The sequence below is a fragment of the Manis javanica genome, chromosome 4 (assembly GCF_040802235.1).
Source record: "Manis javanica isolate MJ-LG chromosome 4, MJ_LKY, whole genome shotgun sequence".
Taxonomy (NCBI): domain Eukaryota; kingdom Metazoa; phylum Chordata; class Mammalia; order Pholidota; family Manidae; genus Manis; species Manis javanica.
Window position 1 is genome coordinate 66,664,339 of NC_133159.1, and position 25,177 is coordinate 66,689,515.

Sequence of the window (25,177 nt, forward strand, 5' to 3'; positions counted from 1 at the left end):
CAAAAGGGGTGATTCTTTGAAAGTGTGAACATAACCTTACCAAGCTACATCAACAGATGTATAGTGACTGAAACTCATTTTTAAAACCTAAGGGAATTCATTCTCCTGATGTACATTTAACTCCCATTATGATTACTGGAAGTATTACTTGATTTACAACATGCTTCAGCCTTGGATGGCCAATGTCTGCAGAGGGAAGAACCATCAGTAAAAAGCTGAACTCTATTTGTGATTCTATTATGGAAAATAATTTCTTAGTTTAACTTAAACCCCATGACTTGTTTATAACTATCACTGTATCCACCCATATTGACAGAATCTCAGGTTTTGCAACAAATTAAAAAAAATTCATATCTAATTAGGAATTTCCAACACAAGATTATTCACTGGCAAGTACTAATGACTATAATAAAGGTGGAAATTTTTAGCTAAAACAAACAAATGATTAGACTCAGCAACACAATTAATGGCTTGACCAATTTATCTCCTCTTAGTTCTACATTAACTTTTTTTATGAACTTTAGCAGGAATGTAGCTATCTAATTCCTTATATGAATAAGATGTATCATTATCTAGCATTTATTTTAAAAAGTCATACATAAATTATTCAAACACAAAGAACTTGTTTGGTACATATTAATTATCAAAATGAAGATATCATGAAACCATACATTGATGTCTTACAAAATTTACATAGTTTTAAGTAGTAACCCATATTTCCTTATTTTATCATTTCTATTCCTTCTGCTAGTTGGACAATCCTGGTATATTTATAATAAGAATAAATTTAATTAAAGGTTCAAAGTGAACTTTAGGTTTTATTTAATTTTCAAGGTTTGAGTTAAATTCTTATTTACCATTGCATAGTTTAGACAAAATACTTTGCAAATTCCCTTATTATTTTTTTCACATGAGGTGCTTTTTTTAAGTGCTATTCACTACAAACTTACTTGAAAGCTTCTATTTGATAATTGTATTAAAAAGTATAAGACTGGAGTTTCACTGTATACAACCTGAATCTAGTATGCCCATTTAGCCTTATAACTAGATGTGAATCAACAATCATGGTTCCAAAATGTGTTTCTAATAACCTATTAATTTTTATGTCCAATCCTTGATATGTTAATTTAATAAACATGAAGTGAAGTCAGGATTCTGGTTCTGCTTTTTTTTTTAAATAATGAATACAGGTGATGTTGCTCTTCAGCAACAAGAAAGCGGTGGTGGGGGTGGGGGGACAAGCAGGACCAGCCTGTTATCCCCTTATCCCCGGGGCTGAGCGAGAGGGCAAGTGTCGGCGGCTTGGACACCCTCCCCTGAGATCTGAGGAAAAACAAAACCACACCAAGCCCGGAGATGTGTCAGCCTCAGGGGCGCAGCAAAACTCAGCTTTATTCCATCAGAGACTTAGTTATATAGGGGAAGATAAGGAAGTAACAGAAACCAATGGGAATTGATTATCTCATCTGTCACTAGGGTCTTTAGGCAGGTTTCAGGTTAGGTGGGGAGGCGGAGTTAGGGCCAAGAGTGCACGGGAAGCTAGTTAGGCCACGAACGCGAAAGTAACGAGGGAGGATGGAAACCTCCAGTCTGCGGCCGTCACAGGCCTAAGAGAGGCAAAAGGTCCCAACAAGGTGATTCCAATGTCATTAGTTTCATCATTAATTCATGCAATAAGTATTTATTGGGCACCTCCTGTATCTTAGGTATTAGTCTTGGTAGATACACAGTGAACTCAGAGGATAAAAACTCCTTCCATTTTAAGCTTGCGTTCTAGAAACACTAATTTAAAATAGCTCATTCTTAATGTATCTGGCATAATCACCAAAGATGGTTGTGCAGATTTTACATTGCACAGCTAAGGAGAGGGAATGAAACTTGTGTCATGTCTGTATAATAAGTACTTTCTGCAGTTATGCAGTGCACAGCATACATGGTTGTATCCAGTGAAATTCACCTGGTTTTTAATTCTACATTATAGCAGACATATATGTGAACAGAAGACAAAAAAACTCCCAAATCTTCATCTCCTTCTGCTTCTAAATAGATATACCGTAGTGAATCCAAAAATGGAAATATATTTTTCCAGTGGTACATCTATTAGGAATTTATGCCAATGTACCTTCAGGTACCCTCCAGATGTCAAATACTCAAAGACTTCTTTGACCTAGTCTCCTTTCTTAATAACTTCATGGCCAAAATGAAACATAAGAAAACATAAAGAATAGAATAGAAACCCTAGATAATTTATGTTAACTGCTTAAAAGTAGGTGCTACTGTCATTTTCTTAAATTATCAGCTAATAATCAATACACCTTTCTGGCAGGTGTTGATTTACATGGCTATTCAAAATTTGATTGGTAGTCTATAGAGAGTTTATAGGAATAAATGCTTCATTAAATTCACACTTTAAAAACAGTGACTGGACACCATTCAAGGACATTGGAATTCAGTCACTTTACCATATAATTCAATGGAGTGTATTCACTTGGAAAAGATATTCCTCAATATGCATTTTTCTATGTCTTTTGGAAAGACATACCAACTTTTGTTTGAATATTTCTTCTTTCTTAGCTGATTAACCTTAATAAATCATCTGTTATCTTTCCTGGAGTTGTCTTAATCATTTGGAAGAAAGAGAAACCAATGCAAACTTGTTCAAATTAAAAAGTGTATTTGTTTTAAAAATAGAAATTCTACAGGAAGTAGAACTGAGCTTATCAAGAGTGGGATATTATTGGGTAGCTATTCTGAATCTGAAGGTTAATAGATTCTGAATTCATTTTTCCTGGGCATTCTGGTCCTGTCTCCTGCAGCTGAGAGAAAGCCTGTGCTTAAACACTTTGTTCAAACTTCATCTCACCACGTTGCTGGCTCTTGCTCACACTGTACAGGATATTACTAGTGTAACATCTAACTGTGCAAATTTCCTGGAGACAGAATATGATCAATTCTTTTTAAACAGTGATTGTATTCCAACCCTAACTAACTAACTGGGTCATGAGAACAGAGATATGTATTACAACTACCACCATTTAAATTCATCATTTCTGCCAGCACTATGAGTCTGGAGCAATTCCAAAGAAATGGATATGGTATTGGCAAGAACACCTGGGTTGGAAGTTTTTCTTTGCACTAAGAGGCTGACTGCATCAACAGACTCTTGTCCTCTGGCTTTCCACTGGGTTCAGACAATAGATGATTTAACTGGCAACTGAGGAAAGGAGAGATGAGATTTGATTTTTAATTCTAGTCACTTTTTCTTCATGAAGTCAAGTTACATTGAGGTTTGGGAAAGAGAGGCTAGATAACAGAAAGTTGAAGAATAAGGAAATATAAATAATAATTCTTGAATATTTTGAAGTTTGGTTGAGAAAAGAAGACTGGGGAGAGGTTGGTAGCTTCAGTATGCCATTAATTTGAGGCCAACTGTTCCCAGGGTTTGGTTAGAAAATGAGCACTATGGGTATTTTTATATTTAGAATGGAATGATCAAGTAAAGAGACAGAACCTAACTGATAAAGCAATATCATTGAGAAATAAACTGGCAATCCATTTTGCACATGATTGAAGGAGTTAGCTTTGTGTAGTACAGCAATGTCTCTCAAATGAACCTACAGATGGGCAGTCAAATCAGAATGATACTGACTAGATTCTGAATTGAATTGAAATGTTTATCACATTGAATGGGGTTTTCAGTTTTCAGCTGAAGATAATTTCAATAAATTTGAAAATGTTTATCGATTTGTAAACTATTTTTATGAATGAATCAGTTCTTGATACCAAGCAGGCTACAGGAATAAGTAGCAGAAATGTAAAGCTGCTTAATTTGAGCTGTAATTCTAAACTGTACACTGTTGAGCTGCAGATAATTCTGAGCACATCTGAGGAAATAAAGAGGAAGCCCAAACAGAATAATATTTTGTGGAAATCTGAAGATTCAAATAGGAGGTAACTCATTTTAAGAGGCTGGGCTAAACAAAATGGATTTGATCTAATAAGAAAGTCTAGCGTATTAGCTCTTAATAAAACATGGTGACTTTCGCTTGTCTTTGTCTACAGTCTTCTAAGTCCATGTTTGTATCTTAAAAAGAAAAAGGATAGGAGGTGCCATTTCAAGGGCCTCTGTGACACCTCGACTCCTGAGCAGCACTGCGGTGTGTTCCTTTAACGTCATATGACCATAGTCAATGATACATGTTCATTATGATTCCTTGAAATTTAGTGCAAAATTTTGCAGTTTTGAATTTCTGAGTACTACAGAGCCTGGAATTGAGGTGGAGGGAAGACAAAAGAGTGGACTCATGTGGAAAGTTTGCTACATTTTAATTCCCTGGCTTAGAAGTGGTAGAACACCAGTCATGCAGGTAAAGTAGGAGGATGCCCTCAGAGACCTCCAGTGCCCTGTAAAACAGGGGGAGAATCTATGGCAGCCCAGAGTCAGAGCAGTGCTTTGCAGAAATAAAGGGACATTTAGGACATACTGGACAGGACATCCCCTCAGAATTTTCAGAAACACTTCACAGGGGACATTGTAGGGGGCTGAATAGTCAAAGGGTGAAAGTAATGAATCAGAAGATATTAATAACAGAAAGGGATTTTTTAGTAATGGCACTTTCAGTTCTCCAGCATATCATTCAGTCTTATTAAAGTATTTCATGTTCAGAATGTGGTAATATATTTCAGCAAGTGGTTTATTTAGTGCATAGGAGTGAACCAAGCATGGGGGAGGTCTCCTAATTAAGTACCACCAAAAACTGTCAAAGGTATCAAGTATGAGTAGATCAGCTTATAATTTTCATTATACACACTTGGACATTGTGATTTACAACCAAATCTCTTAAAATGAACAAAACCATCATCAGCAAAGCTAAACTGTGCTTTTGCTTTGTCACTATTTGAAATACACATTTCATGTGCATACACATAAATATGTGTGTGTGTATATATAAATATATATGTTGTCATAGTCCACATGAATTCTTTTGTACCCCCAACACAGATAATGTGTAATTAGTACTGAAAAGGATTTAAATAAATATTCAGAACCTAATGTTTTTAAAAGGATAATAAAATCCCTGTTAATTCTAAATCTCTTTCTGTAGGATTGTTGGGAAAGAATATTAATTTCCATAATCAATGTATCTTATTAGAACTCTACTAATCCATCACTATCTCCACACCTGTGTTTTTTGTTTTGCTGTTTAAAACTCCTGTTTTTAAAAATAATGCTCTTTAAAATATTAATGCCCATTCAGGGACTGAAGCATCTTTGTCCTATTATGGTCCTACTCAGTGCAAAGATACAATGAGAGGAGGTAGAAGCTGATGCAGACCTCACGGGATTGTCTAAAGCTAATAATAATGGTTTTAATGAGCTATTCGGGTATTGCTTACACTGCAGTCACAGACTCTACAGAGTGGGTGACAGAAAGTGCTGAGAGTGTGGACTCCCAGAGGAATAGGCTAAGATTAGGTGGTTAGTGGAGAGCAAAGGAAAGCTCCTTCTAATGGAGCACCAGATTAAGTTGCTGAGCCTGCTACTGCAGCATCTGCCCAAGAACAGGCATGTGATGAGTGACTGGCATAAGGAAAAAAGCTTCATATGGGATAGGACCCCAAAATATCCAAGCTCTTTGACCTTTTCCATCTCTTTAAGTTAGTGAAATTGCCAAGTTATGACATTCCTTAATTCTTCAGTGAATACTGCAACCCCCTATTCTTCAAGGAATAAGACTTTAAAGATCCACAGGAAAATTCCAATATTCTGTATCCTCAGCTCACATGGGAAAAGTCTGCCTAAAAACAAGAAGCTAAAAATAATGAAGGTGAGGACAAGAAAAATAATTATCTGACTTCAGAACTTTTAGAATTTGAATTCGATCAAATAGTTTCCAATAAATTTTGTGCTTTGAGTTACGTGTGAGTGTGTGTATGTATTTGCCTTTTTTTTTCTAGTTGTGGGATTTAATAGGTCTTGGTCCATTTACTTAATCTTTTATCAATTAGGATGCTTTCTTATTTGCAAATAAAATATCCACTTTGCTGTAATAAAATATATTTGTTGACATAGATAACTGAATCAACCCTAAAATACTGTGAACTTCTGTATGGTTTAATCAAGTCATTCTCACTGTTACCAAGATTCTGAATCTGTTTCTCTGTTATTTATGATGCCCTGCTTAATGTAACCATTTCATTCATAAGACCAGCTTTATCAGGATAGCAAAAATAATTGCATGATTTCACTTTCCAGATCAACACACTTAAAAAAAAGAAAACCTCTCCTTGTCCAGACAAAGTAAGTTAAATTTCTGAGGTGCACTCTGTTTGGACCATATTAGGTCTCTTACCTGCCCCTTAGTGTGAGCACTAAGACAGAACAGTCCAATTTGTTTAGTCTATTTCTCAAGCCTCACTTTTGGTCTTGAGGTGTGCCCTGACTCCCCATTGTGGTTCCTTAAGGTAAAAGATGAATGTGGAGGAGGAAACCTAAGATGCACAATGTGTTTTACTTGATCTTTTTATAAACCATACAATATTCTTAAAAATACAAAATTCTTAACAATTATCTTCAACATGAAACATTTAAATTAGCTTGCAAAACCAGGGATCAGTTCCATTATTCTGACCTCTTTTTTTCCCCATGCACTGAGCAACTGCACTAACCTTCCAGCCATATGGTTCATAAATATTTTGCTTTTGGAAAAAGAATCTAAAATGTTTAGCCTTTGCAAAGTGACTTCACTATCCAGTTCTCAAATCTGAAGTAATAATAAGTACCTACTTGAATCATAATCTTCCCTTACTGGACATTCCTCTTGCCTTCTAATCTTACATTAATTTGCTATGGTGTTTGTTAAGTTGTTCCAAAAAATGAAAATTTATACATGGATTAAAAATAAAGTAGGCAGCAAAAGACAAAAACTTAATTTGCCAAAATTTATTTTTTTTCTGTTTCTCAGTACTTTTACTGAATGTCTTCTTTCACCCTCTGGAATTAAATTTATTTTCTTATATCTCCACATTTTTGTTATTTGAGGAAATATTGTGGGATTTCATTTTACTTATTTCAGCAAAATGATCCCTTTTGTGCCCTGGCATTCATTCTACTGTTGTGAAGATACTGACCAAATTTTGTCACTGACCCAAAACCTGGTAGGTTAGGATATAAGTAGTGATGATGTGGTGTTAATGGAGCTTGTGAATATTTATTATTGAATGATCCAAGGTGGGTTGGCCACATGGAACATATTGTTCCTGTGCTACTCTGCACCATATGGAGAGTTCACATTTGCATTTTAACCTAATCAAATATCAAATATTAATACAATCAGGAGGGGTCTAAATATTTTGAGAGCACTGTGACTTTTAAATTATAACTATGAATAATGGACTTGGCTAAGTTACAAAACTTAAACATAATCATAGCTTTGGGCCTTTTCTGGTTTCTATAAAAACCTTCCCTTGTGCCTGTCCTGAATGTAATTAATATATTTTTCTAATCACAAATGTGCATAAAATAGTGATGAAAAATAGCCCTAAGTTACTCAGTTTTATTAAAGTCATTGTCCTCTTATATTGAAAAGTTAAATAAGTTGATTCAAAATGTTTTTCTTGGTTTATATTTCTGTATTAAAATTTATAAAAACAAATAGGACCATGCCCAGCTATTCTTGATTTGATTCGGTGTATTAATGTGGTTGTTACAGATGTAATCATATTGTTTATCCTTTATAATATTGATAGCAACTTATAGGAGAGAAATAACATATGGGAATATCACTTCTGGCATTGAAAATGTTATGTATAGTGTGTGAAGTAGCTTACATTCAATGATACCATTCCAATTTTTGACAGAATATATATTAAAGCCATTTATGAACAATGTGTCCCATTAGGGAATCCTGAAGTTCTATTTTGGTAAGCTATTCCTTGAAGACTGATATTGATCACAACTTGACAAGGGTTTAAAATCCATCATTTACTCACTGGGGAGACATAAAAAGAAGCAATGACACATAATACAAAGATTAGAGTGATGTTGCATATAGTAAAGGAATATAGTAAAAGTGGCAGCATATTTTAGTATAGGATATGGAAAATGAAAGGGTTTTTTTCTGAATTTCAGTTTTTCTTGGGGTAACCAGGTTGAAAACATCCCAGAAAAATACCTAGTGTATCTAGCTGACTAGCTAGTACAGTTTGAATGGGATATGATCCATTGATTGGATCTCAGGAAATACCTTGATTATATTTGACAGAACAAAGTAAACTTATTCAGAAAATCAAAAATTCACTCAATATAGTAGTTAAATCCTTCTACGTGCACAGTATTTAGCTATGAATTGGAAACTCTTTAAGGTGACAATTACTTCTCTGTATGATAAACAGGGTTAGAATAATGTAACCAACTGTAAGACATTTAATTTGCACTTTGGCTAGTGCAGTAAGAAAGTTATTGGTCTCTGGAATTAAAAAGAACAAAAGTCAAATAATGCTAATGGAAAACGGCAACATATAGAAACAGATTCACATGTGCTTAGTATGTAGGAGCATGGATTCTGGATTAAGTGAACTACGTGACTAGATTCACTTGCCAACAGAATGTCCATGGTAATTTTACTTAACTTCATAGGACTTCAGTTTCCCCATCTATAAAATGGGTATAATAATAATACTGATTTCATATGTATTATATGCAGAAAGCACTCAATAAGCATTAATTAGTATTTTTGGTCATGGGGTACAAAGGAAGTTATAGTTTTTGGTAGTCTGTGTTCATGGAATAATAATTATGCTAACATTCAATTTTCTATAATTTCTTCACAAATATTTGGAATGAAAAAAGCATGGCTCCTTTTTTTGCTATTATTTAATCCTTTTTATTTTTATCCTTTGCTCAATTCTAAAAATAGATAAACAGTTAATTGAAGAATGACTAGATTTTTCTATATTGGGGGAGCCAACTGATTTAAGTTGGTTATCATCTCATGACTCAAATATTATTAAAGGTTATATGATGTTTACTTGAAATCAAATTACAAAAGAATTACTTTTTTTGTACATCTTCTCCCCATAGACTATCTTCAACTTCCCTGCTGTTAAGAAATTACCTCAATAATGACAGGCTAACTGCTTGATTGGTATATTGAATGTTACTTTTGAAATGCCAAGTAATTACATCCCAAGATGCTTCATATGGTCTAATAGATGTGAACACAGTAGCCATTTTATTTCTTCAAGATTGTAGTAGGTATGGATTGCAGCAATATGTAGAAAACCTGTTGAGGATTTGAAAAATAGGCTCAAAATAAATTTGACAGTAAATGAGCTTAAGTTGAAGAATTTTAACAGCCATTATAATTAATTCTTGTTTCCCATAAGAATTTTTTACACCTTCCAAATTTAAAATTCTTTAAAACAAAATTAGTTTCAAAATTTCCACACCTTATTTTTCTCTGCTGGTATTAAAATTAGGCTTTATATGGCTTATTTGAAAAGAATCAAAGCATGTTGATAAAGTGTATGGTTCCATTCAAATTAAATAACATAAATATTATTGTAATTCATGAATTTATCCTAAAAGGATATACAATAAAATTGGGCTTAATAAATGTAAATGCCAAACAGTAGCACATATTCTTTTGCAAAATCTTATTGGAAATCAAATCATTGTATATTTTCAAAATAGATAATAAGTATATTTTCTATTTAATTTGTCAAAAGTAATTTTTCTTTATTAGAGTAAGTCATGCTTTACATTTTTTTTATCACACTAGAAAAGGCATCACTTTTAACTAAGGAATTATTTATAGACTAAATTTGATCCACTAATTAATTCAAAATTCTAGGTAATTAGAAAAATTAGATACAAAATTAGTTTTTATTTTTGCATTATAATGCAACAAATTATATTTTTCCAAATTTGTTTGATTCAGAAAGTTCTTTTGATTTACATGTTTAATACTAATAGAAATTCATTTTTAGAAAAACATGAAGAAAATAATAGTCTTCGGCTCCTATCACGGATTAATGGAGTTCATAATGAACTTGAGCAAATATAGATGTATCATTAGAAGTTGGCAAAAAGTTTGATGAAAACAGAACAACAAGACTAGGAGTAAAGGTAAATAGGCCTTTTTTAGGTCTATTTACTCAAGAAATCTTGAATGACTCATGTAAATGAAAAGTACACTTTTTCTTATCTCGAATATATGAGCAATGTTTCTGGCCTCTTCCACAGAATTGTGATGAGTGCAAAGTAAACTAAATATTTGTAAAGTTGTTTGAAATCATAGGTAAGTGAAGATACTAAAATGTATTTGGCTACAATCAACCACAGTCAGTCTGCATAGTGGCACAAAATACAAAACATCAACTTTATTTTTCATTCCTGTAACCATTACCCTTGACATCATGAATCTAACTTGCTGAATTTAGGGTTGGCTTAATATGGTTACTGCTTCCAAAAATCTATTATTTGCCCTCTCTACACTTATGGAACATTCGGCCTGAATCCATTTCAGTTCATATTAAAGTTTTTCCTCAATTGCTTTCAGATGCAAGGCAGCTTGAATCTTATCTAGAAGAAAACCTAAGGGCAGTTCAGTACTGCTGCATTCTTGGCAAGTTGCAGGCATATCTCATTTCAAATTTTAGGCATGAATTAGAAAAAAGAGTGTCAAAAGTAGATTCATGGTACAGTACTCAATTTATCAAAGAGAAGAGACTATGATCATAACATTTTGATACTTCGTTTACTAAACAAGCTGCTTCTTATTGTTATATTTGGGAAGTCACTTCAACTGTGTTCTCTGAATTTTAAAGCTTAAATGTAAGTTCAAAATGTGCAACCTGCAGTACAATAAAGTTACCATCACTATAGACTTAGCCCAGAACATCTGTTCTCCCTGCCAATATCCCTACAAACGCACCCTTTGACCTTTTGTTTTTAGATGGCAACAGACCATAGATGATAATGACTTTTCTAAGATAAACAAAGTCGCTCTCTTTGGAAATTTGACTCCACCCATTCTCTTTAAAGAATTAATTTAAATAAATTAAATTGAATGTTTTTATCAAAGGTATACTATGAGTTTGAGAGTTCTTTTCCTAAACATATCCAAGGTATTCTTATATCTGTATTAGAAAAATGCTGCCTTGATCACATCTCACTAATTCAGAACTCTGAAGTTTCAAACAGAGCTAACTTCAAACGTTTGGCAAGAAGTAATATTTTTGTATTTTGCCATTTTCACAGTTGTGAAAAATAAAGCCCAAATTGAATGGTCTGTGACCTCTTTGGTCATGTTAATATTGTTTGTGGTTATAATTTCAATATTTTAAAAACATATTAGTAAAAGTTTATCCTGTCAAGATTCATTAATTACCAAAAGAGCAATATTTCTATGATATTCATTTAGGTGAAGCAAGCTGATTTATACCTTTTCATAGGGATGCTTTGGTTATGTGTAGGCATAACATGCATCTTTCCTATTCTTTGACAGTTTACCATAACATTCTTAAGAATAACAATAATATATGTTCTATGTATAATGATATTGAACTCAGTCTAACTGAGACTTAATTTTGCCTTGAGGGAAAGAAAAGAGTTTCTCTAGCACCATAGGCAAATTTAATTTATTCATTAAATTTATGTGCAAAATACAGTGGAAAATTGATTCATTTACTTGGATAATTGAGGCCTCAAGCTCAAGTATTTCATTAACTATTCAGATAATTTAGGCAAGATTTGGTAGTTTTAGTCCCACAGTATCATTTTTTCTCTCTCATCCTGTCACCTGTTTTGGGGAATGTCTTGTATCCTTGCCTAAGTCTCAGTGGACATAATAGCTTCTTCTTTTTCTGTCCTCTTTGTTTACACTGATACTTCTTTTCCTTTCCATCTACCATCTATGTCAAAGAAGCTGTTGTGGAGCAGCAGTGTCCAATAGGACTTGCTGCATTGATGGAAGTGTTAAATCTCTGAACTTTATAGTACAATAACCATTAAGTTACAGGTGGTTATTGTGTACCCAAATTGAGGCTGACACAGGTGGAGGACTATAATCATAACTTTTTTCAGTTTGAATTAATTAACATTGAAATTAAAACAGCCACAGTGGCTAATGGCTAACATGTTGGACAGTGCACCTATGCAAATTTTCTTCACTTCTAAATGCCCATGATGGAAAATCACAATGCAAGCCCTTCTACTTTTGGTCCATCATATCTCGGTCCTATAATACTTTTACTTGAATATTTGTTCAAGTTCAAATACTCCAGCACTTTACCCTTATGTGCATCATAGAGTCACTTTCCTTTTACCCCACTTTCCTTTTACCCCACTTTACTTCTTATTATATATTAATATAATCACCCTCTTGCTCCATTTTCTTTCTGTCTTACTCCACTGGCAGAGCTACAACTTCTAATTCAACTGCAAGTTTTGCATGGTAAGAGGACTAATTAAATGGCCTAGAAGGAAGAAAACACAAATGTGCTGACCAATCTTACTTTAAATTTAAGATCGTGTATTGTTCCATATGAAAAAATCTTACTAAGTTTTTCTAATGCTTTAATTCATTGAACTCTTACTCTTCAAAATGACCAGATCATACCATATGTTTTCTCAAGCACCAACATTCTCTCTTCCACTCTCAATGACATGATAGTATTGCCTAAGATTACATGGAGGAAATAAGAATTATCATTCAAGGTTACTTCATCATCTCATTGTAGAGTTTATTTCCTACCTACATCTTGTTGAATGTACCCCAGTCTTACTGAATGCCCTTCCTTTTCCTCAAACACTCCTAATAGGAGTTTGGAACTTAGAGATTTTGCATTTATTATCTCTTCTTTCTTCTACAGATTTCCTTTGTTTGACTCCTTCCTGTCATTTTTGTGTTAAGTTCAAAAGGTATCTCCTTAGTGAGGTCTGCCTTGACCAAATTATATATCCCCCCTCCACTGAAGTTACCCTATCCATCCCATCATCCTGTTTCACTCTATGTCATGATGACTCTATGAGAATCTTGTCTATTGTTTATTTGTGTATTGCCTGTCTCCTCTATAAGGTAAATTCAGCTTCTTTTGAGCATTGGTATTGTATAATTTAGTCACTTTATCCTTAAAAACTGGAATAGTATCTGGAATACTGTGGAGCTCTAGAGACAGTTTTTGAATGGACAAATAAATGAAGTCATGATTTATAAGAAATTCTGCTTTTGTACTCAACCAGTATATCATTGCAGCTTGAATTCTTCCTTCTTCTCTATCCAAACCCAACGGTGCTAGAAAACCTTATAGAAACCTATGGCATTTCTAGATTCTTGAATATATCTTCTTCACTACTTCCTAGACTGTGAACTTGTGGAAGATGTTTTTATATTATTTCCCTGTCTATCTGTAGTGCCTAACACAGTAACAAATTATAGTAGGAATATTATTGGCACATTTTTTGTGAATGTTCTTAATTTTGTAGATTCTTCCAGTGCTGTCCTAAGCTATTTTTATTCTTGTTTTAATGTCCTCTCCTTACTGATTTAATCCATTCTAATGACTTCCATTATCATTTTTATAAAAAGAAATTTTAATTTCTATCTGTAGCACTTTGCCGTTTATCTCTGCTGTTTACCTAATATTCCCTCATATTCTTTCTTTAGAATTCCCTGTAGCAGTAAAATCATCAGACATTGGGCATCTCAGCAATGTCACTCTCCTATACCTTTTTATTACTCCAGCCTCAGTAACCTTTCTTACTATTGCCATCTTTTCCACCTGCTTTGAGAATTTACTTGGAGGCTATCTTTATACTGATCTTTTCAATTGTCATTTTTTATTCCTCTTTCAGATCTCAAGATCAAATATTAATTCAGAAAGATCACCTTTCTAATTCCATCACCTCTGTCCTTACACTCTTGTATACTCTTTTTTTTATCCAGGAATAATTGACATAAAATTATGTTAGTTTTAAGTGTACATCATAATGATTCAATACTTGTAAACACTGAGAAATGATCACCACCTTAAGTCTAACTATTATCTGTCACCATACAAATTTATAAAATTGCTTTTTTCCTTTGTGATGAGGATTTGCAATATTTGTTCTCTTAGCAACTACCAAATATATAGTATATCACTGACTACAGTCACATTGTACATTACATACCCAAGACTTACTTACTTTAAAACTGAAAGTTCATACTTCTCACCCTTTTCACTGCCCCATCCCAAACCATCCTCTGATAACCACATATCTGTTGTCTGAACCTATTAGTTCTGTTTTGCTCATTAGTTAATTTTTTTTGATTCTACATAAAAGTGAAATCATATGATATTCATCTTTCTCTTTATTTCACTTAGTGTAATACCCTCAAATTCAATCCATGTTGTCACAAACAGCAAGATTCTATTTTTCACCATTTTTTGGCTGAATAGTATTCCATGGCATATTTATACATCTTTTTTATCTATTCATCCACTGAAGGACATTTCGGCTATTTCCATATATGGACTACTGTAAATATAATGCTGCCATAAATATAAGCATGCATATCTCTTTTCAAATTGGTGTTTGGGGTTCTTTTTGGATCAAATGATAGTTCTTCCTTTAATTTTTTGAATAACCTTCATATTTTATTCAAGTAATGAATAAAGATTACATCAATTTATATTCCCACCAATAGTGCAAGCTCACATCCTCACTAACAATTGTTATTTCTTATTTTTTTGATAATAGCCATTTTAACAGGTGTGAGGTAACATCTCATGGTGGTTTAGGAATGCTGAGCATCTTTTCAGATGTCTGTTGCCTATCTGTATGTGTTCTTTGGAAAAATGTCTAGCCATTTTTTAGTTGGGTTGTTTGCTTTTTTAAATTGAGTTCTTCATGTATTTTGAGATATTTATATATTTTGGACATTAATCCCTAATTACATATATGACTTGCAAATATCTTCTCCCATTCAGTAGGCTGCTTTTTCATTTTTGTTGATTGTTTCCTTCAATGTTCAGAAGCTTCTTAAATGGATATAGTCCCACTTGTTTCTAAATGCTTCTGTTGTCCTTGATTTTGTAGTCAGATCCAAAAAATAATCTGAAGACCAATGTAAAGCAACTTGCTGCCTATGTTTTCTCCACATTTTATGGTTTCAGTCCTACTTTTGAATCTTTAATCCATTTTGAGTTAATTTTTGTGCTGGGTGTAAGATAGTCATCTAGTTTCATTTTGTTGCATGTGGCTGTCCAATTATCCCAATGACTTTAATTGAAAATATTTTCCTTTCTCCATTGTATATTCTTGCCACTTTGTCTTGAATTAATAACCATATGTGCATGGGTTTATTTCTAGTCTCTATATTCTGCTATATATTCTGTTCTATATGTGCCCATACCTTACTGTTTTAATATTATAGCTTTGTAATATAGTTTGAGATCCTGGCCTGTGATGGCTCCAGTTTTGTTCTTCTTTCTCAGGATCTCTGGCTATTTGAGATCTTTTGTGGTCCCATTGGAATTTTCATAGGGATGCATTGAATCTGTAGATTGCCTTAGATGTTATGGACATTTTAACAATACTTATTCTTCCAATGTATGAATATAGTATATCTTTTCATTTATTTGTGTCTTCTTCAGTTTCTTCAACCAGTATCTTTTAGTTTTGATTTTACAGGCCTTTCATCTCCTTGGTTAAATTTATTCCTAGGTATTTTATTATTTTTGATGAAGTTATAATTGGGTTGCTTCTTAATTTCTCTTTTTGATAGTTACATTTAGTGTACAAAACTGGAACAGATTTTTGTATATTGATTTTGTACTCTGTAACTTTACTGAATTTTTTTATGTTCTAATAATTTATTAGTGGAGTCTTCAGAATTTCTGTATATAGTATCATGTCATCTGCAAATAGTAAGTTTTACTACTTCCTTTCCAGTTTGGATGGCTTTTTTACTTTTCTTGCCTAATTGCTCTGGCCAGGACTTGCAATAATATTTTAAAGAAAAGTGGTGAGAGTGGCCATCCTTGTCTTGTACCTGATCTTAGAGGAAATTTTTCAGCTTTTCACTGTTGAGTATGCACTTAACTGTAACCTGGTTATACAGGATTTTATTATGTTGAGGTTTGCTCTCTCTATACTCACTTTGTTGAGAGTTTTTATTATATATAAATGGCTATTGAATTTTGTCAAATGCTTTGCCTGTCTCTATTGAGATCATCATATGATTTATATCCTCCATTTTAATATAGTACTCATAATGATTGATTCATAGATACTGAATTATCATTACATCCATGGAATAAATCTCACTTTATCATGGTGTGATCCTTTTAATGTATTTCTGAATTTAGTCTGTTAATATTTTGTTGGGAATTTTTGCATCTATGTTCTTCAGGAATATCAGCCTGTCATTTTCTTTTTTTGTCATGTTCTTGTCTAGGTTTGTTATCAGGATAATGCTGGCCTCATTAAATTGGTTTGAAAGTGTTACCTCTCCTTCATCTTTTTGGAAGTTTTAGAAAGACAGGAATTAAGTTTTCTTTGAATGTTTGGTAAAGTCACCAGTGAAATCATCTTGTCCATGACTTTTTTGGAAGATTTTTGATTACTGATTTAATCTCCTTATTAGTAATCCATTTATATAGATTTTCTATTTCTTCATTATTCAGTCTTAGAAGATTATATTTCTAGAAATTTATCCATTTTTTTCTAGGTTGTCCAATGCACAGCTATTAAACTGTTTGTAGTAGTCTCTTGTGATCCTATCCTTTGTATTTCTTTGGTATCACTTGTAACTTCTCTTTAATTTCTGATTTTATTTATTTAAATCCTCTCTCCTTTTATGAGTCTAGCTAAAGATTTGTCAATTTTGTTTATCTTTTCAAAGAAGCAGCTTTTAGTTTTACTGATTTATTCTGTTGTCTTTTAGTCCCTCATTTATTTCTATTCTTCATTATTTCCTTCCTTCTAATAACAATAGGTTTTATTTGTTCTTCTTTCTAGTTTATTTAGGTTTAGATTGATTATTTGAGTTTCTTCTGGTTTCTTGAAGTGGGCATGTAATGTTATAAACTCCCTTCTTAAAACTGCTTTTGTTGCATCCCAAAATTTGGTGTGTTTCATTTCCATTTTTATTTGTCTAAAGATATTTTTTGATTTCTCCTTTGAATTTTTCATTGATCCATTGGTTGTTCCTTTACATGTTTAATCTCCACGTATTTGTCAGTTTTTCAGTCTTCTTGTAATTGATTTCTAGTTTTATACCACTATCTTTGGAAAAGATGCTTGATATGATTTCAGTCTTCTTAAATTTAGTAATACTTGTTTTGTGTCCTAACATGATCTACTCTTGAGAATATTCCATACACACTTGATAAGAATGTGTATTCTGCTACTTTGGGATGGAATGCTCTGTTTATATCTGTTAAGTCCATCTGGTCTAATGTGTTGCTTAAGGCCAATGTTTCCTTATTGATTTTCTGTCTGGATTATTTGTCCCTTGATGTTAAGTGGGGTTTGTATACAGTCTTATAGCTCCATGACTTTATGACTAGTGGCATATCTGGATAAATTAGAATGATTATGGCAAAATGAGAGACAAACTACATGTAGACAAACTACAATGCTATATTTTTCTGCGTTCCAGTTTTTAAACTGATTTCCCATGAAATGTACTCTTAAAATTGTATGAAAATGTGTAAATCTTCTTTTATTCTATCCTCAGAACTTCAATATGAGATAGGCATGATAAATGTCATTATCCCCAAATCACAGGTAAGGAAACTGCAATTCAAATTGCTAAGTGCTAAGTGACAGAAGTGGTCCTTGAAATTAGGTGTTCTGACACTAACCTCATGATATTTCTCACATCAGGATGGCAGTGTTTGTTAGTGAAGTCATAGTTGGCATTGAGGAATTCTTTTTGCCAAACCTCAAAATAAGAGATAAAAATAGCTTGTAAAAAATAGCTTGTAAAAAAAAATGCTTGTAATTTACAGTATTATTATTCTTTTTTTTGCAAGAATTTTTATTGGCATTACCTGGCCTGATTTTGTACTTCCTTTTACCCTATATTATGTTTTGATGCTTGCTCACACCACTTTTAGTAAAAAGAGGGAGGAAATACTTTTTAGAATTCTGGCTTCCAGCTGTTGTAAGCACAAATTATTCTATCCTTACAATGTATAGTATGATAGTAACCATTTTTTAAAAGCAAAAACATACATCTTATATTCAATGAGGTATTGTTTTCTAAGAAAATTATGAGCAAAAAGGATTTTAACATGGTTTGCTGTATATGATTCATGAATAAATTCTCTATTCATGTGAAAAGCACCATCTTTGTCCCACTATTAGATGAAATAAACCCAAGGACAAAGGAAATCAGGAGGTAATCTTTTTGGCAATCTTGTCATGCGGTTTCTGCAAAACATTCCCTGCAGTGCAGGATTGTTCAAAGCTTCACATGCTGAGTCTTGCTTGCTGTGTAAAAAACTAGCTACCTCTTGCTGAGAAAGATTTTCTGAAAAGGAACAGCAACTGAGTGACTTGCTGTATCTGTATGGCCCAAGGTCTTAATGGGCCACAGTCCATGTTTCAGTGATCCATTTTATTTTTATCAAATCATATGCTCAGATTGGTGGAAAGTACTTTGACTTGATAAAGAAACATTTCATTTAATGTCACCCTCCTTTTTTCCGAAGGGCATCTTTCCTTATATCAACTTCTTATCTTTCATACTTTTCTTTCCTCTATCACAACGTTTCATAAAAACTATTAGTTACTTGATCTCCAAAAAACTGCAACATTATAAAGCAAAAAATGTATATAATTCAAGTGATATTTATAATACAAATATAAAGCAAGTACTGAAATTTGTTCAAGAAAACAATCCACCCTGTGAGATTCCTAAACTAACTGACAGTGAAATCAAAACTTCATGTGTTTTGGGAAGAAGCACCTGGGGTTGTAGATTGATCTTTTTCATTGTTACTTACTTTGAGAACTGAAGGTATAGATTAATATAGAAAGTGCTTTAGATGAAGAAGTTGCCAGAAAGAAGACAGCTATTTTGCTGTATATGAAATTGAATGTCTATTATTGTAGGTTACCTCTTAGTCAATTGTCATGCATCCATACACTTGAAAGTGTATTTACATATTAATGAACTGATTGGGCATATTAATAATGTAAATAGTACAAAGGAAATGTGCATAAAATATCCACAGATGCTATGATTGCTTTAATATATGACTGTGATTTTAATAGTACATTGGCCAGAAACACTCCACAGAAATATGAAATTAGAAAGAGTTAAAATTATTTTTTTAACTCTTCTTTGCACATAATTGATCTCCTCATGGTATTATCAGAATTATGAAATTTAGAATTATAATGGCTCTTTTAAAGATGTCCTGTTTGTTTTTTCAGAAAATGAAGCAGAACCCAAAGTAGTCAAAATTTCCCAAACAGATAGTGTGGGTGGGACTCTGACTCATTGCAAGCTAATGCCCTCTATTGGATGGCATGTTATACTGCACTTTGCTTCTTTGATTTCTATACTTTGTATATAACAATACCAAAATATCATAGGACTAAGTATAAAGCATGAAAAAATAAAACAATAAAGAAAATGAAAACGGGTTGCAAACTTAACTTTCAATAACAGGACTTTGATTTCTGTGGTTGTAATTATTCATCACATAGGTGCAATTAAATATTTATTTCAATAATTCATATAATAAAGGAAACATAAATGTTTGGGAATAAAGAAAAGAGCTTATATTATTTTTAAGATTTGTTTTTCTGTTTGGTCTATTAAAATCCAAAGGCCAGGACAACCCATTTGTTTCTTCAGCATGACATCATGGTAGGAGGAAGTCTGATGGCCCTTGGTGGACTTAGAAAATGATTGGTTTAAGCTTAATAAATTGGATAAAGCACATAAATATACTTCATTAAAGACACACATGTACTAAAATATAGAGATATGGTGGCAAAAATTATTATCTTACGCTTTTTGAGGTGTAACCAAACACAAATGTTTCTTCTTGCATGCAGACAGATGGAATATAATATATCAAAATTGCAACTACATTCCACATTCAGGGAACATTTTCTAAAAGCCTCAGCTTCAAGGGATTTGAGTTTATGCTTTTGGAAGGACTAAATAGCCTACTCATCGTGACCTCAATGAGTAACAAGGGACATGTAGAGACAATAGATCTAGCACACATACTGGTCTATGGCCATTAAGTGCCTTATAAGTGAGTAACAAAACTTTAAAATCAATACAGATTTTTATGGGAAGCCAATAAAGAGACTTTCAAATAAAAGGTAATATGTGCAAACAAATGAATTCCTGTAAACATGTGGTTGGCTACATTCAACAGAGAATATGTTTTGGAAAGAACATGGTTCTGCTATCCCATACATAGAAAGTCTGAGTGATCTCAACTTTGTAGAATGTATTAATATCACATAGATGACAATATATCCTAAGAAAAGCTTCTCATGGCGATACAATGGATTAAGAAATGCTTTTCAAATGGTAAAATGCTCACAAATGTTGGTAAAGATTACTAGAATTATTAAATAATAATTTTTAATTTACTGCTTAGAAAGGTGTCTGTTTAATGACAATTGGTGCTTAATACTGACAGCACTGAACTATGATTTCATAATTTCATCTGTAAATTAATATTTGGCTTGAAGATATTTCCCTTTTTTTTCCTCCCTCTTCAGTAAGTTGTATGTAGATGAGCTAGGATTTTAAAATAATATATTCATTCTTACTTTAACTATCTTTTACCTACTCCATGTAGATTTAGGCAGGGAAATGACAGTTAACCTGGTGTTTTTGGTCAGAAGTGGCTGAACCCACAGCAAAGCAGGAAGTTCTTGCACTGGAAGTTCCTTTTACCCACCAAAATCTACATAACCTCAACCTGCAATGAAAAGTTAAAAATGGCCCAAAACTGACATGAGGAGATTGACCCCAACTTCTGTTGATTCCACACACAAATTTCTCAAATTGTCTGCTGTTCATCCTATCTGCCGTTCTGATTTATATACCTTCAGGTGTCCCTGCTTCCCTGTGCCCACCTACTCTCACTGGGTCCTTTATTCCACAGATTTCTACAAATCCTTTCTCCGAAATTCTGATTCCATCTTTGATCTTTCTAAAATCTAATCTGGTCATACCATACTTTATCCTCTATCTCTATGATAAAATAAAAATTTATTTTGGTCTATGATGTCCTTCATAATCTGGGCTTTGCTTACTTCTCCACACTCCCTTGAACTAGCTTCTATACAATTGTCATAATGAGATTCTTCTATCTTTGGGTTTTCCAGACTCCACTTAACTCTCTGTCTTACTTTCCTGTTTATGTTACTCCTTCAATTTTGACTTTTTATTCAGTTTTTTTGAGGAGGTTCTCTTAAATCCAAGAGTGGTTTGAGTGTCCTTTTTAGGTTCCCATAGCCACTCCATGGGTATCTCATTAATGACTTCTATACTCTTCTCTGATGTAGAAAATTGAAAATTTTCAGATAAAAAATTCCTTGGTTAGGGGCTACACTGTTAATAATATTCTTAATATGTAGCACAGTTAATAGTATTTAGTAGATATTTATTGAATATTTGTTAAATACAAATTGAAGTTATGTTGGCAAGTATATTTCCAGTTAATGATATATTTCTGTTATACAGAATACATTTGAAACAGAACATTTCCAACTGTTTTCATGGCACATACATTATTTCAGTTTAACAATGTATTGTTTTGCAAATTATAATATTTGGAAAAATTATAGGTCAGTTTCCATAATAATTTCTATCAGCATGTCCTTCTCAATGTCTTTACAAAGTTTCACAACTTTTTTCTTTCAAAATTATCCTTTGAATCTGTAATTTCAGTAATTTCATAACTCAGCCTTAAGATCTAGATGACTTTTGTTGAAATTTTTTTCAACAACTATTCAGTGATGTTACAGATACACAAAAGTAACCACAATCAACTCTTATTAAAACATTTCAATTTGGAATTTCTTACATATATGGATAACTCAGTGTATGAAAATAAAAGTAGCATGAAAACTTGATGAAATGCGTAGCACACTTTAAAAATCAACTCATGAACAAAATGTAAGCCGTTCATTTAAAAGCCAAATTCAGTAGTGGATTTGGCTTAAGATGAGATGAGACACAAAATCACAGCTGGTTGAACATTGCTCATAGGCAGTGAGGCATAAGAGACCCCACAGAAGGGGAAACAGTAATTGAAAAATCACTGTAGTATTGTTCAGAAAGCCTTATTTTGTGTAAGCATGATTACAATAATTGAAGATACTTGGAATGCAGGAGCTAAATCAGTAAATGGTACTTTTTACCAAATCCCTACCTTTAAGAGCTTTTCTAGAGTCGAGGAGACTATTACCACCTAGGAATCATTGCAGTGGATCACTTTCCACCAAATTGTCCTGCACAGTAACTTAAATGGAAAATTGTCTCTTGCTGTCAGTAGCATTGAATTTGAGTAACAATAGTGCAAGAACCAGTAACATCAATTTAGTAGAAATAATAAGACAGGCACTTTATAAGCATTATCTTTCTGAACTATTAATACCTTTTAAGTGAAGTCATGTCATCACATAAATATACAAATACAGAGATAAAATCACATGTTCAAGGTAGCACAGCTAAAAAATAACAGAGCAAGAATGCAAAATCATGTCTTTTGGCTTCATAGCCTAAGATCTTATCCAAAGGAAAACAACATATTTTAGTATCAGAAATAGGAAGTGTCACATGTCACCTTTATTTTGAAAAAGTGCTACTCTCTTCACTAACTTGGCTTTATATACAGCTATTTCTTCCAAAATAAAGTAACTGATTCTACTTCCAAATAGGGACATAGTTTTGGGGAATTTCATTTTCAAGTTAGGTAATGCTTGGTTCTGATGAGACTATGTGAGGTGGTTTTGACTTAAAAGTGATGTGAAGATTAAGTGATTAAAGTTGTCATATGATGATCTGATTGTGAGAAAGTAGCCATTTTATCAACTTTTCACTATGAGTATATATGTGAAATACTTCTGTTTAGACGTGTGGCTGCTTTATTTATTTATTTATGTATTTATTTATTTATTTATTTAAGACATTGTGATTGACAAAAATGACTGCAGGATCACAAATAAGCCAAATTAAAACTTGCACCTCAAGGGAAACAGCACACACAGCTAAGGTAAACAGAGTTTCTTGTAACTATTGTCTGTTGAGAACAGGTTAGTTCTTTCACAGATTAATATTTCCTAATTGCATCATTTTTATTTCTGTGAAAATAATACACATTATCTAGAGCTGTTGTTAGCCTTTGGTATGATATCAGCACATTTTTCTCATTTTAGAAATTTTATTTTATTTCTTTGGAATTAGATAAGGTCTATAAACTTTAAAAGTTATTCCACAGATTATTCAAAGAAGTAAGACCTACCATGGTATCTAAAGCAGGTTTATCCACAGCATAAAGAATAAATGTGAAAAAATATTTCTAGTCTCTTGAAAGCCAAAACAAATTACTGTAACACAACTATTCAGATATTGTGAAATAAGTGATAAGCACTTTTGAAGTTGAATGCAGTTGCTACATCTTAAAGGAGGCATAGTTCTCTATGTATAAAATTATATGCATGACATTATGTTGCCAGGATCCTCTATTTTACATTGCAGTTAAACTTCATGGCTGAAACAACAAAAAATATTTCTCAAAATACTATTATAAATATCACATTTCAATCAGTTAAATGTCCATATGTTCTGGATATCTAGAAAATAAAGTACCTGTTTATTTGGCTATTTAAAATCCATAATAAAACTATAAAGTACCAGGTCTAAACTTCAAAATAATAGGGGTTAATTAGTACATTAGTACATTAAGAGAGGCAAAAGAAAAAAATCTAAATGAGTACTAATGAAAAGAATAAAACTAAATGAATAGGAAAATTATTTTGTCTTAATCTGAATCATTTTATTCTGATGTACTTCCTTATCACTTAATTACATTAATTTCATTTCTTTTTACTTAATTGTTTAGTTTGATTTGTACAGATTGTATAGATTGATTTGAATTGTATAGATTGACCATAAGTCTCTTTAGCCAAACTCCCCAAATGAAGTTTTTTACATGTACTTGAAAAGCAGATGAACACCACCAAGGGCATTTTTCTGTCTAGGACTGAATCTAGGTTGAAAGAACATTCATTAAATATAGCACTGCCCTCATGCTCTCTCACAGAATCAGGGCTTAACATTAACATTAACCAAACAAGAGTCTCCAAAAGCTAAGTCTGTATAGGATCTCCACAGATCCCTAGCAAATAAAATTTATAATCCAAAATCACAAAACACATGAGGGAATAAGTTACAATAAACTAGAATTAGGAAACAACAAAGGAAAGATTTAGAACCCAAACTAATTCCACTATTGGACTCACCAAATAAAGATGACACATTACTTATATTTATAATAGTAAAAAAAGGAGAACATGTAATAAAATAAATAACAAGTTAATATCTTTTAAAACTGATTAGTAAAGTATATAAATAAAATAATATTAGAAATATTAATAGTAAAGTACCTGCATTATTGGCCATTAATATAATTAATAAGTAAATAGTATAAATGAAAAACAATAATTATTATTAATACAACCTAAATTATCAGATGAATCCATAAGCTAGATGCAGATGAAAAGAGAATCTATAATCTGGACATCTGAAACTTCCCTGTAATGCAGTATAAGGTTACAATAGGAAAACATGGAGAGACATGAAGGGTAACAAGTCTATCATATATATAAGTGGATTTCCGGAGGTAAAGAATATAGAGAATAGGCAAGAACATGCTTTATGATGTATTAAGAGAGTTTTCTGGATCTAATAAAGTAATGTTCTCACTGCCTTGGTAAAAATAACAAACACTTGACTGTATATTAAAAATAAATAATTTAGAAAATATATGTATAAATATGAAGCATAAGGAGTAAATGAAAGCACAAAACATCATAAACATCATATGTATATATATATATATATATATATATATATATATATATATATATATATATATATAGCACTGCCCTCATGCTCTCTCACATTTAATAGGCATT